This window comes from Lissotriton vulgaris, chromosome 1_1, assembly GCF_964263255.1.
Source record: "Lissotriton vulgaris chromosome 1_1, aLisVul1.2, whole genome shotgun sequence".
Lineage (NCBI taxonomy): Eukaryota > Metazoa > Chordata > Amphibia > Caudata > Salamandridae > Lissotriton > Lissotriton vulgaris.
In genome coordinates, this window is record NC_141685.1 from 1,433,873,770 (window position 1) to 1,433,891,737 (window position 17,968).

A 17,968-nucleotide genomic window follows, 5' to 3' on the forward strand; every position below is an offset into this window, starting at 1 on the left:
CTCCACCCGCAGGTTTCCTTGCGCCTCATCCCTGGTGGTCCAGTGGACCGCTGTCTCCTTTCTTTCTTTCTGCTCCTTCACTCGTTTTTCTCCCCTTTCTATCTTTCACCTTTCTGCATCTCTGCTCTTTTGCGCCTTATTTCTGCCCATTTTCCCTTTCTCTCCCTCTGCTCCTTCACTCGTTTTCACTCGTTTTTTCCCCTTTCTATCTTTCACCTTTCTGCACCTCTGCTCTTTTGTGCCTTATTTCTGCCCATTTTCCCTTTCTCTCCGTCTGCTCCTTTACTCGTTTTCACTCGTTTTTCTACCCTTTCCATCTTTCACCTTTCTGCTCTTTTCTGCATCTCTGCTCTTTTGTGCCTTTTTTCTGCTTATTTTCCCTGTTTTCTTTATCCCTTCTTTCCTCCCTTTACCTGCTGCCCCCGCGGCCCCTCCCCCCCCCCCCCAGCGCGACCGGCCCAATCCTGCTCCCCTCCCCGCTCCCGCCTCCCAGCTGTCCAGCCCTCCCCGACCCCTACTTAATGGCGGCCGCGGGCTGCGAGCGCGCCGCTGGTGCACCGAAGGCGCGTCAAAGGCAAGCACGTCTGCGCCCATCTGCGACCCGTCCACGACCAGCACCAGGAACCCTGGACCTCCGCCCCGCCAACGCTACGACCCAGCTGCACTCCACGCACTCAACCCAGGCTGCAACAACAACTGCAAGCTAGCATCACCAGCCGACACCCATGGACCCTTCAGCTGTCACCGCTGCCGGCACACCTGCAGCACCGCCAAGAACACGGATCCAGCACAACCCGCCCACAAGAACACAACCGAACCAAAGACCCTGCAATGCATCCTCCTCAACGTCCGATCCCTCCACAAACACGCCACAGAAATCTGGGACCTCCTCGACAGCACCACCCCAGACGTAGCATTCTTCACCGAAACCTGGACCAACACCACCTCGGGACCGGACATCGCCATTGCCATCCCCCAAGGATACAAGATCTCCAGGAAGGACCGCCTCACCCACCCAGGAGGAGGAATCGCCATTGTCCACAAATCCAGCCTCCGCCTGAGCACACTCCCTGACGAGTCCACAGAACTGATGGAACACCTTCACTTCAAGATACTGGCCAGCTCCACCGCCGCCCTATGAGGAACCCTCATCTACCGACCCCCTGGACCCCGCGGACCCTTCGCCAACTCCATCACGGACATTATCTCCCTGCAGGCCATCGCATCCACCAACTACACCCTGCTGGGAGACCTCAACTTCCACCTCGACAATCAACTGGACCCCAACACCACATGCCTCCTGGACAACCTCCACAACATTGGACTCCGCCAGATCGTGACCGAGCCCACGCACTCAGCAGGACACACCCTCGACCCCCTCTTCACTACAGGAAACTCCATCACCTTCAGCCACACCACCGAACTCCCATGGACCGACCATCGTTGTGTCCACTTCACCTTCAGAACACCCACCATCCACAGACACCAGCACCTGCTTCCACAAAGAAACTGGACCAAAATCACTGATGACCAGCTCACCTCCTCACTCAACAACTCCACCCCAACCATCACGGAAAACGACGAACCCAACACCGCAGCCCGAACCCTGCATAGATGGATCTCGGACAGCACCAACACCATAGCCCCCCTCAAGAAAAACAACAATACCCATGCCAAGAAAGCCAGATGGTTTACCACCGAACTTCGAGAGTCCAGGCGCACATGCCGCCGCCTTGAAAAGGCCTGGAGAAACACCAAATCCACAGAAGCCCACAACAACTTCAGAGCCGCCACCAACGCCCACCATCAACTCATCAGAGAAACGAGGAAAAAAGCGATTGAAGACAGAATCTCCACCCACGCACACAACAGCAAGGAACTCTTCAGCATCATCAAGGAGTTCGCCCAACCCACCAGCGACTCTACCGACATCCCTCCCTCACAAGACCTCTGCGACAAACTCAGCATCTTTTTCCACCACAAAATCAAGAGCATCTACGACAACTTCGACGAAGACAACCAACACACTGAACCCCCACCAACCACCCCTGACACCCGGAAACCAGCGATTGATGACTGGACAGCCCTCACCACCGAAGACACACTGAAGACAATGAAGTCAATCCACTCAGGGCCCCCCACGGACCCCTGCCCCCACCACATCTTCAACAGAGCCGCCAACACCATCGCACCCATGCTCCGCCAAACCATCAACCGCTCCCTGGCGACCGCCTCGTTCCCCGACGACTGGAAACATGCCGAGGTCAACCCCCTCCTAAAGAAACCCTCAGTGGACCCCACCGACCTCAAAAACTACAGACCCATCTCCCTGCTCCCGTTCCCAGCGAAAGTTATCGAGAAAGCCATCAACAGCCAACTCGCCACATTCATTGAAGAACACAACATCCTCGACTCCTCCCAATCCGGCTTCAGAAAAAAACACATTACGGAAACCGCCTTCCTCGCCGCAACAGACAACATCCGCACCTTACTGGACAAAGGAGAAACAGTAGCCCTCATCCTCCTAGACCTATCAGCGGTGTTCGACACAGTCTCCCACCGCACCCTAATACGCAGACTCTACGATGCAGGAATCCAGGACAAGGCCCTCGACTGGATCTGCTCCTTCCTCTCCGGCAGGATTCAGCGGGTCAGACTCCCCCCTTTCCTCTCGGACCCCACACCTACCACCTGCGGAGTCCCCCAGGGCTCCTCTCTCAGCCCGATGCTCTTCAACTTCTACATGGCTCCACTTGCCCCCATCGTCAGAACCTACGGACTCAACATCGTGTCATATGCAGACGACACCCAGCTCATCCTCTCCCTATCCAACGAGCCCAACACGGCCAGATGCAACTTTCGAGAAGGCATGGAAGCCGTCGCCAAATATATGAAAAACAGCTGCCTACAACTAAACACCAACAAAACAGAAGTACTCATCACGGGCCCAAACCCCGACGCCTGGTGCGACACCTGGTGGCCCACCGCCCTCGGAAACCCGCCAACCCTCACAGACCACGCACACAACCTGGGAATCATCCTGGACTCCGAGCTCAAAATGGACCGCCAGATCAACTCTGTCTCATCTTCCTGCTTCCACACCCTCCGCCTCCTTCGTAAGACCTTCAAATGGATCCCCCTCGAACACCGAAAGACAGTCACTCACGCCCTGGTCACCAGCAGACTCGACTACGGCAACGCACTCTACGCCAGAATAAACAAAAACTTCATCCGCAAGCTACAGAACATCCAGAACGCCGCCGCAAGACTGGTCCTCAACCTGCCAAAACACTGCCACATCTCCCAGCACCTGCGCACACTCCACTGGCTCCCCGTCGAGGCGAGAACTACCTTTAAGATGCTCACCCACACACACAAGGCCCTCCACGGCACCGGACCAGCATACCTGAACAGCCGATTCAAATTCCACGCACCCCAAAGGACCCTACGATCAGCCCAGCTTTCCTAAGCCGTGGTCCCCCGCACCAGAAAGACCAGATCGGGAGGTCGCTCCTTCTCCTTCCTCGCGGCCAAAGCATGGAACGCCCTTCCGCTCCACCTCAGACAGACAACATCGCTCCCCATGTTCGCAAGAAACCTCAAAACCTGGCTCTTCGACAGACCCCCTCCTTGATGAAATGGAACCTGCACCCCCCCACCCCTAGCGCCTTGAGACCCTTACGGGTGAGTAGTCGCGCTTTAACAAACTCCTGATTGATTGATTGATTGAATCAATATTTATGTGGTAGGTACATATGAATAAGTATGCTGCAATGCTCTTTATTATCCCTAGCTTGAATTGTTTGGCTTAGACTAAGGAGGACAGTGTAATTAAGGACTTATGAGTTGTTTAACCCCTTCGATGCTCATGACGAGCTCAGCTCGTCATGAGGCACAGTGGAGCTGTGCTTATGACGAGCTGAGCTCGTCATGAATCATGGACTATTGGAGCTTCCAGCACAGGAGGGGAAAACCCTTAGCAGCCAAGGTGTTAATATTTAACATAAATAAGGCTGCATATTAAGGAGTCTGGCTGAACCCCTACAAGTTGCCTGTGCATGTTCTTTTGTGTTGGTCTCCACTTGTATTGCCCTACCACCTCTTTCTGATCTCATCGTTTATGTGTGGGATGATGGACGCAGAATTAACCCTGCCAAAATTCAGACCCATATTGCCCTGCAAAAAAATGAGGTTTGCAGACCCTGCCCCAGAACAAAGGCCGGACTGGCAGTAGTGGGCACTGGGCGTTTTTCTAGTCGGCTGGAAGGGTGGGGGCTGGGTTTGGACTGGTGGGGCAGTTTTTGTTACTGGCACCCAGATATGCGGCATTGCCGCAATATTGGTCCCCTGAAACAAAAGAGCAGCAGCAGTGCGTCCCAACAGTACCCCGCCCCCATGGGCCGGTCCGATGTTAATGCCAGGGCTGGTTTGCATTCCCAGTCCTGCCTTGCCCTGGACCAAATTATCTCATCCGCAATGATCTCAGGCTCATTGTCTGTGAACCTGCGTGTTCTTGCTCTAAGAGTCTTGATTGCTTATGGTATGTGTCTTGGTGTCCCAGACATCTGTGTGTATCATGGGCTGTTCCTTGGAGGTAGTTGTTCTTTTGTAAGTGATGTACTTGGTGTTGCTCATTGCTTGATGCTATGCAAGTGTGCACCGTTGCAGAATTTTTTTTATCATAATAAACTTTGTGGCACACAGTAAGTGTTCTGATACCAAACTCTGGGGTTTTTCAAATTTGGTAGACTTGGTTGTAGCGGAAAACAAATTTTTGCGAGGGTTAGTAATGGCCCCGCAAAGCACACCTATAATCCCATTGAAGTTGGACCTTGGTAGGAAAAGCATCGAGGATATAGCCCGATTGCGGCCATTGTTGTATTGGAGGCGCCTGATGGTGACCCCTCAGTTGGCCCACTATGCCGCAGCATTGTCAGATGTTGTTAAGTTTGACCGCTTCCACTGTATTGTTTGGCTGAAAGATCTGCGGGGCCTACTGGTAAAGCTAAAACTGGATCATCTTTGGGGTAACAGGGATGTGGCTTGTTTTCCGACAAAAGCAAAATTGAAAGAAATATACTGGGAGATGCTGTATTCCACAATTTATTGCACTGGGCAAATAGCCAAACTGTCAGCCCGCTTTCTGGACATTAAAATGGTTCCATCTTGTGAAGCCTATTGGGACATAATTGAAAGCCCGCGTGACAGGAAGCTATACTTTCAATTTCGAGTTGGAACACTCCCAGTAAATGCTTTTAAGAAACATTGGATTCCACCGCAGGATGAGCACTGTTACTTCTGTAAAGACCAAACAGAGCATATTTCCCATTTGTTGTTTTTTTGCCCCTTATATGTTAACCCACGCCGGAAATGGCTACGTCCAGTTTGTCTAAATATTGGCACTCGCAGCCAATCGACTGCACTTAGAATATTAGAATCAGATTGTTCTCCGCTGTTTGCGATTGCTGTAGCAAAATTTCTTGGATGGGCATGGGTGATTCGCACTCGCACTTTGTTAGCTAATGTGATATAATGAAATATGGCTATCATGTCCACATTGTTTTAACAAATGTTATGAAATAAGCAAGTATTTTATCTGTAAAGTGTTTTCGACTGTCAATTGTTTAATAAGTATTTTACTGTGATTATTTTTAGACGTAGTATTTATTTGTATAATGATTAGGGAGGTAATGCTTTTATGACAAAATGTCGAATAAAGCTTTGAAATTGATACCAAACGTGCATGGTTTGCTCATTAGTCTTCTACACTACGGGACTGTAAAGTTTGCACGACAGGCCTTTGTGCACCACACCAAGGGGCTGATTATGATGTAGGGTGGATTGCCACCGCCCGCATGGCGGTGGCGATCCGCCCTACATTTCCCTCCTCCCGCCACCCATTTCTCCCCCGCCATGTTAGTATGGCGGGGGACCCCGGCAGATGGAAAGACCATCCGCCGGTTTTCCTCCAGTCGACCGGGCAGAAAAGGGGCTAGATATGGTGGTGGTGTCTGCTAGACACTGCCAATCATATTAGCACGGGTGCGGGAAGCAGCCTTTCCGTGGCGGCGGCCACCATGGAATGGCATGCAGATTTTGCTGTCGGGGTCCCTTTGCAGGCCTCCGGGGTATTAGGGTGCAAATGGGGGGGACCTATGGTACCCCCTACATTGTCATGGACAAGGTGACAGGCACCGTGCGGTGCCTGTCACCTTGTGCATGACAATGTACACAGTGCCTTCCCAGCATTGTGGCGGCGGTGCTGTGAGCACCGCCCGCTACAATGCTGGGAATAAAGGATGCCACCGCCACAGTGGCATCCTAATTGCAGGTGCGGGACCGCCGCACCACTGGCAACCGGTCCCAGCACCGCCAGGGTGGCGGGCAGACGAAAGTCCGCCCGCCATCCTAATCGGCCCCCAAGTCTGGCAATCATGTAAATGCCATGGCAGGTGCATGTTTGCAAATCTGCTGGCGGTTTGGACCTCCTCAAAGGACTGTTTGCTAGTGAACATAACTTTTTCCCAGTTCATGAAGCAACAACATTATAGAATGTCTTAGACCATTAAATATGGTAGATGGTCAGCTGCCACCACGATCTGCCATGGCAGTAGCACGTCGGCCAACTTTTCTAACTACAAATGAAACCAAAACTATCTAAGAGGTGCTCACTTCTGTATATTATTTGTATCAAAGAGGAGTACTCTCTCTAGAGTAGATTTGTGGTTTACTGTTAACATTGAATTACATTAAAAATTACTTTTGTTGTTGCTTTAAGCAAGACTTAAACACCTATGGGCATATTGATCATATTTTTGCATCGCCCGTGCGCCACGTAAAATAACCCAAGGGTGATGCAAAACAGACAAGAGATTTTCCAAGCCACACAAGACCACCTTGTGTGACCCTGCGTTTCTTTGTAAATCTGGAGTAATGAAAGGCAACTCTATTGCGTTACTCTGCCGTATGACGGCGTTCCACGGGTCGAGCGTGGTTGTTCCCATGCATCCACCCATGGGATTTGGAGCATGCCCAGATTTACCGTGAATGGTAGACCTTTCCAGGGGAGGTGTAACAAGGAGAAATGTCTTTGTTTCTCCTTGTTTTTTTCTCTTTCTATGCATACTGCTTTCTGCAGCACACATAGAAAGAGAAAAAAGCCTCATATGAATATGTTCATGCAGGAATGTGTTCCTTCCTGCACAAAAACAATCCTGACTCAAAACATGGCTCTTTGATTAATAATTCATTTATTTTCTTTCCCATGGTGCAAGGGTGCCTGCATAGCAACTGTGCAGCCAAACGTGCGCCAGAGCTAGGAGAGAGCAGGATTGGGCCATATCTTGATAGATATGGTGTATTCCTTCTCTCCTCTCCCTTTCATGCAGCGCAGGGTAGCAAGCTCGTTTGCTGCATTGCATTGCCTGAAAAAATTATAAATATGACTCTCAGCATCTTACCATGACGTCAGTCTCTCTCCGCCCTCTTCTCAGCACAGTGACCCTTTCTTCTTTCAACTGCTATGTCGTGTTTGCCAGGTCCGACCCCCTGAAGATTGGCTCTTTTTCATTTTTAAATATGACTTTGATAATTATGAGAGCATATCACGACCGTATAGTAGAAACATTGAAAAGTTACAGTGCACATGAAATCCTGTTCAATGATAGTTATTTTCTGCTACGAAGACTTGGTTGGGGATTAGCCGGTCTCTTTTTTGTTTGCAAGCCCCCACAGGTGGCATGTTCAAATGTTAAGTTGCAGTAACGTTTCATTTCCAGTTCTTTTTGCCATAAACCCATACACTGAGATGTTTAAGCAATGGCTAATGAAGCATAATCCTGTTCTTAAACCATAATCAGCAAAGTAAACATTCGGTTCCGGAAGTTGCTTTGGCAGTTCGCATACATTAGCAGGGCAGAGGACTTGTCGGCGATGCCCCCGAACAAGACCTCCATATTTTCCATATGTAGGCGCTACTCCTATCAACCACTGTTGACATTGTAGGATTTTGTTGCATTCATAGGGGGTGACAGCTATGAGTAAATATGTGCCACATTATGAATAATAATAACGACAACATCCAGAACAAATAGCGTGTTGCCTGCTCTATTAGCAATGGGTCATTAAAAAACAATTACAACGGTTAAAAATGCTCGGCGCGCCTATGAGCGCGGGAGCCCGCGCGCGCGCTGAGGCGGCGTCACGCCGCGACGCTCTCCATGGGGCCACGGAGTAATTGCTGCTCCTGTGGATTCCTGGATTTGAACTTACAACATATAGACTTAAAAGACGAACTACACCACTGAGCCAAATGAGCCGGTTTCCTACTGGTGCCAGGAGGGATTCTAATTAATTCACCCTGATTTCTTTTTCATTTCCCATTTTCTCCACGCCCCGGCGCGATGACCTTGACAACATTATAGCAGTGTCGTAAATGTGCAAACAGTGCCCGTGGCTTTACAGCAAATGCCTTCCTTTTACTTCTTGCCTGAGTTTGATTTTTGGCAATGTCTGTAAACAATGAAGGGTTGTTTCAGGGTTAATCTGTGGTGGATCCTTCGCACAAGTAGCCAGTCCAGGAGCCTGTGATCGGAATACGCGCAATCTTAGTGAGGGCTTTTCTGTTTCAGGGGTTGGCAATGCAAATTTCAAATTTAAAAAACAACCATGGAAATGATGCATTTTGATTGGCTCGTAGCTGTTTAATAAATGGCAGGGAGACTTGTACCCATCGAGGTAGTAAAACCTCAATACAGGCACAATCCAATAATCACTGGACCTGTATATATAACACTGTGAACACTGCAGAGTCAAGAGGCAATGAGGCCGATATACAAAAGCATTTTCGTGTACAGGAGTACTTAGTCCTTCATGACTTTGTGAATCAGTCCAGTCTGTCCAATTCTCTATCAGTAAAAGTGTTAATTGAGCACAGTCCTTTCTATTTGCAATACGTGTCTATGAATAGTTCCTCTATAGTCACAAATTATTCACCTTTTAGACGTTTAGGGGTCATAAACAGGGTGGGACTGGGACAGAAAATAGGCCCAGACACCAAAATAAAAATTGCCCCCATTAGTGAGGCAGAGAGCAAAAAAAAAAGTTGCCCACGTGTGCAGATTTTAACTTGTATAAATACACTGTAGGACTGTTTTGAAAGGAGACTGCATGGATTTGAGCTTTCTGCATGCAATATTTTGTTTTAATATCAGGGAAATCAACATAGCAGACCAGAAACAGCCAAAAATCAGCCCACACGCTGGCTTGTCAGACCAGCCTATCACATTCTGTCTTATTGCCCTATCGGCCCGGCTGACCCTACCCACAAAGAAATGTAAGTGTCTGTAAAGAAGTACTGCAGGACTACTGCTTTGCCTACTCCAAAACGCCTTTGTGAAAATATCTCAATATGTCTAACGTCCAGGTGCAAAAAAAACATTTATACGAATTGAAGCAGACAGAAATGTTTTAGTCTTGTATTCCTTCTCTCTTTTTAAAATATTTGTTTCAGGTGCATTGGTTTTTCTGCAAGTTTGTGGACCCGTATATAGAGAACATACTTTATGGAGCATGTAAAATGCAATTTTCGTTATAAAGAGTAAGCAAAAGTTGGAAGAGTGTAATAATAAACATTACATCAAAGTAGAAACATTTTCTTCCGTTAAGGCAATTTTATTGAGGCAGTAATCTTAGCATCCTATATTTCTGAGGACATCTCAAGGGTGGCAGGAAAATTATGTTTGCTCCTGCATTACGGATATTTTGACATAGATTCCGAGCAACTCAAGACCATGTATTGCGGCTTAGGAAGCCTTTAGCGATATCAATGCTGCACAAATACTTAGGTTGTTTGTTGCTTAGTTTGATTATTTGCAGTGTCAGCGATGCATTGGCTCCCCTTCTCAAGGAGGTTACCGGTGGCAAACCTACTGGAGGCCCCATTCTTTTTAAGTTCAGAATTTTTTTATTGAAAAAATAAAAGTGTCATTATACAATGCAGAATATTAAATTTCTGTCACTACACTATAAGTCCATCTCACAAAGATTAGACAAATCGGATCGAAAAGTAGACAAAGAAAAAGTAAAACAATTAAAGTGGAATATGAGCAACATTAGAATATAAATAGCTTGAGGAACGTTTGGGAGTGTCAAGGTGATTTAAGGACCTCCTGCTGGAGTGGCTGTGGCAGGGTGAATCATTTAGCGCTTGCATCAATATAAATTGTAACAGGTGACCATAGATGTAAACGTTTCGTTGCTAAGTGTATAGGATAAACAAAAGAGGTATCTAATCTATGGTAATGACACATGGCATACCACCAAGCCTTATAGGAAATCTTTGTAAAATCTTTCTAGTTTGTGGTAATTTGCTGAAAAGCAACCACAATTAACATATCAATGATTTTGGTATTCTTTTTAAAAAAAAAATATTTTTATTCAAGCCCCCCCCCCTTTTTTTGTAGAGGACAATTAAATTCAAACATAAGAACATTTAATATGAAAGGATAAAAACAAAGCATACAGTCCATAAAAACAAAATATACAGTGTACCTAGAAAAAAATCAGAAATGCAAGGTAAAGGGAGTAAAAGAAAAGGAAAAAGCAAAAGAAAAGGCATTATTCATAAACATTTCATTCACTTTCCAAATTACCCCGATTCCCCCTCCTTCCACCTTTGTGTAGGCTCCCATATTTCAATTCATAATTTCTTGCCTTTCCTACCCCTCCTTGCATGAATTGCTTTTCCAAGATTTACAGCCTGATTCATGAAAACCGGATTCTGCGATTCTCAATTAGCGATTAACTGCGTATCGCAATTGAGAAATCGCAGATCGGTATTCATGATGTTTTGCGATAAAAAAAGCGATTCGCACGCGGCCGCAAAAACCGTTTGCGATTATCAAAAATCGCAGAAAAATCGCTATTTCCGGCTACATCCGTGTCGGATTTGCGATATTGCAAATAGCGATATCGCTAATTGCGAGATCGCAAAAAGCGAGATCGCAAAATCTCGAGAACGGGAAAACGGGAAGTCGCATTTCGAGCACAGTGATGACATCACAACCAGGAAGCAGCCAGTTCCCACCCCCATTCACCACAGTGAGGCAGACCTCGAGGCAGCCACAGACACAGCTCCTGCAATTCACCTTGGATCACCACTTTCCAACTACACTGCAGCTATGTCTGAGGAGGCAGTACCTGGGCCCAGCAACACCACCGGACGCAAGAGAAAGCTAAAGTTCTCCGAGCAGGAGTTGGAGCACTTAATTGAAGGGGTGGTGGAGAACCACTCCAAACTGTTCGGGAAGGACTCAAGGAGGGTGCCCGAGCAGGAGATACGCAGGATCTGGGTGGGCATAGCGGCCGCTGTGAACTCTGTGGGTGTGGCCGACAGGTCACTCGATGAACTTAAGAAACGGTGGTACGACCTCCGAGGTCGTGCCAAAGAGAAGGTAGCCGAGAGGCTTGGAGAGTCCCTGGGCACTGGAGGGGGAGGACCTACCGTCCCTCCAAACACCCCCATGGAGGATCGAGTAGAAGACACGCTGGAGGCTGAGGCGTGCATCGGAGTCACCCGTTTGGACTCATCCCGCCCCACCCAAGAGATCCAAGGTAAGTGGCATGCGACTGCGACCCTGTCCCCTATGAATGGCCATGACCATATAGCCTCCCATAATGTTCCATAGTCATGCCATCGGTGCACATCAGGTAATGCCCTAAAGCATTGTGGGACATGTAGTGTGGCCACAATGTAGAAGTACCCCAATGCAGCCAGACAGGTCCTAAAGTACGCAAAGCCATAGGCAGTCAGGAAATGTCACCCAGCATGCATGTAGAAACTGCACGTGTGACAGATACATGCAACTAATGAACGTCCACTTCCCCTCACAGGTGGCGCAGACAGCAGCGACAGCGAGAGGCTGCAAATAGATGAGGAAGCACAGGATGATGAGGAGGTGCCGTTACATACACAGCCTCCTGCGTCTGCCGCAGCAACAACCCCTGCAGCCAGGTCCACTACCAGTGTGCCTCCAGCCCCTGCCGCAGGAACAACCCCTGCAGCCAGGTCCACTACCAGTGTGCCTCCAGCCTCTGCCGCAGCAACAACCCCTGCAGTCTGGTCCACTACCAGTGTGCCTCCAGCCCCTGCCGCAGCAACAACCCCTGCAGCCAGGTCCACTACCAGTGTGCCTCCAGCCCCTGCTGCACCAGCAATGCCTAGCTTGACTCCACCATCAGCTGGCGCAACAACATCAGGTCCAGTGACAGCGGCGACACAGCGGCCACCCACTGTGTCAGGCCAGCAGAGCAGGCGTGGCAGGTCTCGCCTGCAGACCAATGCTCCCAGCACCAGGAGGGGGAATGGACAGCGGCTGCTGAGCATGAGTGTTGAACGTCGCATGCTCAGGATTCACCAGCTGCAGGTATGCCGGCAAGGGGCCATACAGCTTCAGCTTTATAACATTGGCAGCAATGTGGCAGGTGTGGGGGACCGGATGGACCGCATGACGGCAGCCATGGCAGGTGTGGGGGAGGGGATAGCCCGCATGACTGCAGCCATGGAGGCCAACACAGCTGCAATGATTTTGCAGCGCAACACAGCCCGCCGCCGCCACCGTCAGCTACTGACCCGGCTGACGGCTTACACCCGGTCAAACTATGTTGTTGGCAATGCCACCTCGCAGCTATCGCGCCGGTCCCTGGCGCAGCAGCAGCAGCTCATTCAGTGCTGCGAGGATGTGGCCAGGGTACTTGAGCACCTGACCACTGCCGTGACCGCACTTCACCCTGCTCCACCTGCCACTGTCGGGGGTGATGATGCCAGTGAGGGGACATCAAGTGTGAGCAGCCACTCTGCCTCACACGTAGGGGCGCTGAGATGCAGCACCAGGCCCACTGCAGGGACACGTGCAGAGGCTGAGGAGGAGCCAGAGAGGCGCGCGGGTGCTTCGCGCCGGAGGCGCACCTGACTGAATAGTACTTGTACAGGCACAGGCTGAACATAAGCCTGCCCTGTGTATTGGATGCAGCAGTATGCTGAAATACTGTTTGCATTTGAAGGATGGCAACTGGAACCTTTTTTGTGATTCAAACAATAATATTTAATTTAGCATCCCACATTGGCGTTGTGTCATTATTTTTTTTTAATAGTTTTTAAAACCTTTATTCAAAAACAGTGCACACAGCTATTTAGCCTGACATCCCGGAGGCAAGGCAGCATTTTGAATCAGAAAAACAATAGTGCAAGAATCAGTACAGCAGAACAGTGAAGGTTGATTTTACTTTTTATAAGAGAAACACAGAGAAATAAGGAATGAAGAGAAGCGCCAGATCAGGCGCAAAGACATAGGCAATGGAGTATGAAGATCGGTGAGGCGTTGTAGGGGGGTCGGGGGGGTATATGGAGCACAAGTATGAAAACAGGAAAAAAGCCAGGAGCGGGGAGGGAGGAAAACACAGGATAGCATATATACAGCATTGCAGTTGGCATCACAGGCTACGGCGACAGATGTTCCTCCAGCGAAGCGGGTTCTGGGGGTATGTAGATGTCCCCCTGTATGCATTCCAGGCCCCCACAATTTCTGCCACTTTTTAGGTTTACCCCTGGCAACATAAACGGTCTTCTCCCTAAACATACACCAATCCATATTGGCTTTCCATTGTACAACCTTAGGAGCTGCCGTAGCTCCCCATTTCTGCGCGATGTCACGTTTAGCCACCATGTTGCCAAGGGTTACCCATTGAGTCTGGGCCACGTTGTGGTCCGTCGGATCCCAGATGTTAAGGAGGCACCTCCTGGCTTCCGCATTCACTGCTACCCCAGTCACCTCACCCATGATCGAATGCACGCGTCGCCAGTAGGAAGCTATTGCGGGGCATTCCCAAAGGATGTGCATGAAAGTGGCAAGGGCACCACAGCCACGACGACAAAGCCCATCCACAGAGTAGCCCATATGCACGAGTCGGGGACCAGTTACATTACATAGACCCTGTGCAGGATCTTAAGCTGCACCAGTCTTAGACGGGAAGAGATGGCAGCCTCCTTAGGGGAGGATACCACACTCTGCCAGTCCTCATCATCAATTTCCAACCCATCACGCATCCACTGGTCCCTCACACCCAGGAGGAGGTCGGTACGGACATTTATGAGTTTTTAAAGGACAGTGAGATGGCGCTGTCCGGCATATGGCTGTCCAGCACCCTATCCTCCAATGGGGAGCTGTCCGGGATCGCCCCCTCCTCCGGTCTGGCAGACAGCAATGCGTGCCGTAACTGGGCATACCGGAAAAATTCCGAGTCACCCAATTGGAATTCTTCCTGTAACTGGGCAAAGGTCTTAATCTCGCCTCTCGACAACATGTCTTCCACCCTGGAAATGCCTATCAGGTCCCACTTGTCAAAACCCTTGGTATGCCACAGTGTGCCCAGGATGTCCGAGTCGTATAATGGGGTCAATTTAGTCAGTCTATCTTTCCATCCCTGAGCCTTGGTAATTGCCCTCCAAATATGGACCGCGGTTTTCGTTGGACCCGACATCCGCCTATCAAGAGACCTAGAGTAGAGCGCCCTGTAGTAATTCCCGCCGCCCAGAAGCCATCTATCCATGGCGTATCCAGGGTTGTTTTCCGGACCATACAGACCGTGGTTGATAGCCGCTAGCTGGGAGGCCCAATATTACCTTCGCACGTCAGGTAACGCTAACCCCCCATCATACCACGGGAGCATGAGCTTCGTGATAGCAATGCGGGGTCGGCCATCCCAAAGCAAGGCGCGTTGCAGGCCCTCGATCTCCCGGAAGTACCGGGCTGGGACCGGATCCTGAGTATTTTGCAGGGCATAAAGGAACCTAGGCAAGGACATCATTTTAAATAATGCCGCGCGCCCAAGCAAAGAGAGCGGGAGTTTGCGCCATCCCTTAACGTCTCGCCGAAGGCGGAGAAGAGGGGGAAGCAGATTGTGCTCATAGCGCGCCTTCGCATTGCTGGAGATATAAATCCCCAAGTACCTGAAGCCCTGGCTCGCCACCTGGATACCGCAGCCCCTAGGGAGCCGCGGTGATCCCCCTTTCAGGACATACAGGTGCGACTTGGTCCAGTTGATAACAAGGCCAGATACCGACCAAAAATCCGCAGCACATCACAGGCCACAATAAGGGATGTGCAGGGGGAGGTGAGGTACAGCAGAATATCATCTGCGTATAGAGAGACTCTGTTCTCAAAACCAGGGGCCCACCTGATACCATGCAGATCCGGATGAGTCCGCAACAGGGCCGCGAGTGGCTCAAGCGCAAGTGCGAACAGGAGAGGCGACAAAGGACAGCCCTGCCTGGTGCCCCTACGAAGAGCAAAAGTTGCCGAAACACGGCCATTAACGGTAACGTTAGCCAGCGGTTCGGCATATAGAAGCTTAACCCATCCCACGAATTCCGGGCCAAAACCGAGCTTCGCCAACACTGCCCACAGGTAACTCCACTCAAGGGAGTCAAAGGCCATCGTGGCGTCCAAGGACGCCAGGACAGCCGGCTCCTCAAGCGTATGGGCCCTAGCCAGGGCACCGTGAAGTCTACGCAAGTTAAGAGCAGTGTTGCGGTGTGGAATAAAGCCCGACTGGTCCGGGTGACTAAGTCGCCGATAACGCCAGCGTTGTGTCATTATTACATTTTGCATGCAATTGTGATTTGTTGGGTGAGGGGAGAGGGTGCACTAGAAACTGTTCATTGTGATGTGGTTGGGACGTCTGTGGCCTTCAGCTGGGTTCTCCCCGCGTGCATGGCGCACATGTGCAGGTGGCCGGTCGTCCCCTTCCGATTCACTGCCAGAGATGTCGACAGGTATCCGGCGCTTGGTAGCAATGTTGTGTAGTATAGCACACACAGCCACAATGCGGCAGCACACTTCAGGACTGTAGTACATGGCCCCACCTGTCTTGTGAAGTATGCGGAATCTGCTCTTCAGTAGCCCAAAAGTTCTCTCAATGCAATTCCTTGTGCGTATGTGTGCTACGTTGTAACGCCGTTGCTGTGGTGTAGCAGGGTTGAGGTATGGGGTGAGGAGGTATTCACGCAGGGCGTAGCCACTGTCACCTGAATGAGAGGAGCAGAGGGTGAGTGCCTGTGCAGCGCAGCTACTTCATCGCAGTGTGACATTGTGGGCAAATTGTACTTACCAAGTAGGTGTCCTTCCCCGAAGTCTCCCCTGGCCAGTCGTGTGTGGAGGCCGCTGTGCCGGAATATGAATGAGTCATGTGTACTCCCCGGGTACTGTGCCACTACGTCCGTGATGTATGTCTTTGCATTGCAGACCATCTGGATGTTGAGGGAGTGGTAGGACTTGCGATTGTGGTACATGTACTCCGTTGCAGCTGGTGGGCAGATGTGGATGTGGGTACAGTCAATGCATCCTATCACGTGTGGGAAATGCGCAACATTGTAGAATTGAAGCTTGGTCTCATCCAATTCCTGTTGGCTTGTTGGAAATTTGATGTGGTGGTGTAGCTGGGTCAGCATTGCGTCAAGGAAACTCCCTAGGCAGAGGGACATGGTGGGCTGGGATATCCCCCCAGCAGCCGCAACTATCCCCTGGAAGCTCCCGGAGGCCAGGAGGTGCAGGCTACACAATACCTGGACATGTGTTGGCACGGCATTGGTCCGCCTTGTTGGGTGCTGCATCAGGGGGTCAAGGTCCTGAATTAGCTTGATGATCATTGCCCCATTCAGCGGTACTTTGCGTAAATTTGCTCTCTGGTTTGGCCCAGCAGGATGACCCGCTGGCGGAAGATCCTTGCCTGGATTCTGCATCTCCTCCGTGCTGCTCGCTGTAGCCTTCGCCGCCTGACCACCATGTACATTCCTGGCATTGTGACGCTCCTTATGCTGATGCTGCTTCTCCTTAAGTGTGTTTGGGCAGGCCAGCACCAGCTGCTGATAGGCCAACGGTGTTTCAATTTTTTTTACTATGGGTTTGATGGTTACCACCTGCTTTGGGTTGTCCTTAAATTGCGCCTCGCAAAATGCGATTTTGGGGTTTTTCGCTAATTGTGATTTTTCATGAATCCCGATTGCGAGGAATTTGCAAATTCGCTATTATTTTAGCAGAATCCGTGATTTCTCGCTATTTCCGAATCGCAAATGGTCTACTGCCAGGATTCTGCAAATATTTTAGCGATTTCGCAATTCTGTGTTTGTGAATTCGCATTTTCATGGTGAATTCCGATTATGGGAATTGCGCCCGCAATAGCATTTTCGCAGCTATTGGGAGCTCAATTTAGCTTCATGAATCAGGCTGTATATGCTATTAACAGCTTGGCTAGCCATTGATGAAACGTCGGTGGTATACGGTCCAGCCATGCTGTGGCAATGCACAACCTTAATACAGCCATAGCCACAAAGACAAACAATCCATACTGTGTCTGACTATCATTGTCATGTACTCCAAGTAACACCGCTCCCGGTGTTAAATTAATCTCTATCCTTAACGATCTCTTAAGGAATACCTCTATTTCATCCCGTGTTGTTCTTAAATGGGAACATGTGCAGAACATATGCACTAAGTCCGCCTCCAAACTATCGAACCTAGGACATGTAATACCACCCGTACCTCCCCATTGCGCTATTCTGGAAGGCATGTAATACAGAAAATATAATGTTTTATATTGTTGCGCCTAAAGTGGTGCAGAGCATAACACTTTCTGCCCCAATTCCAAAGACCTGTAAAAATACTCCTTTTCTATACCTATCTTCTGTACCCACTTATCTTCATACTTTTCCAGATCATCTGTTTTATCTTTTATCAGTTCTGCGTAAAATCTCTTAATTGTACAATCTGTACCCTCCTGAATAATATCCAAGATGGAATTCGCACCAAATCCCGCTGATCCACCCCTTTTTGTTAACATGAAGCTTCTAATTTGCAAATTTTTAAAAAAGTGGGTTGAATGTAGACCATATATTGCCTGAATACCATTGAAC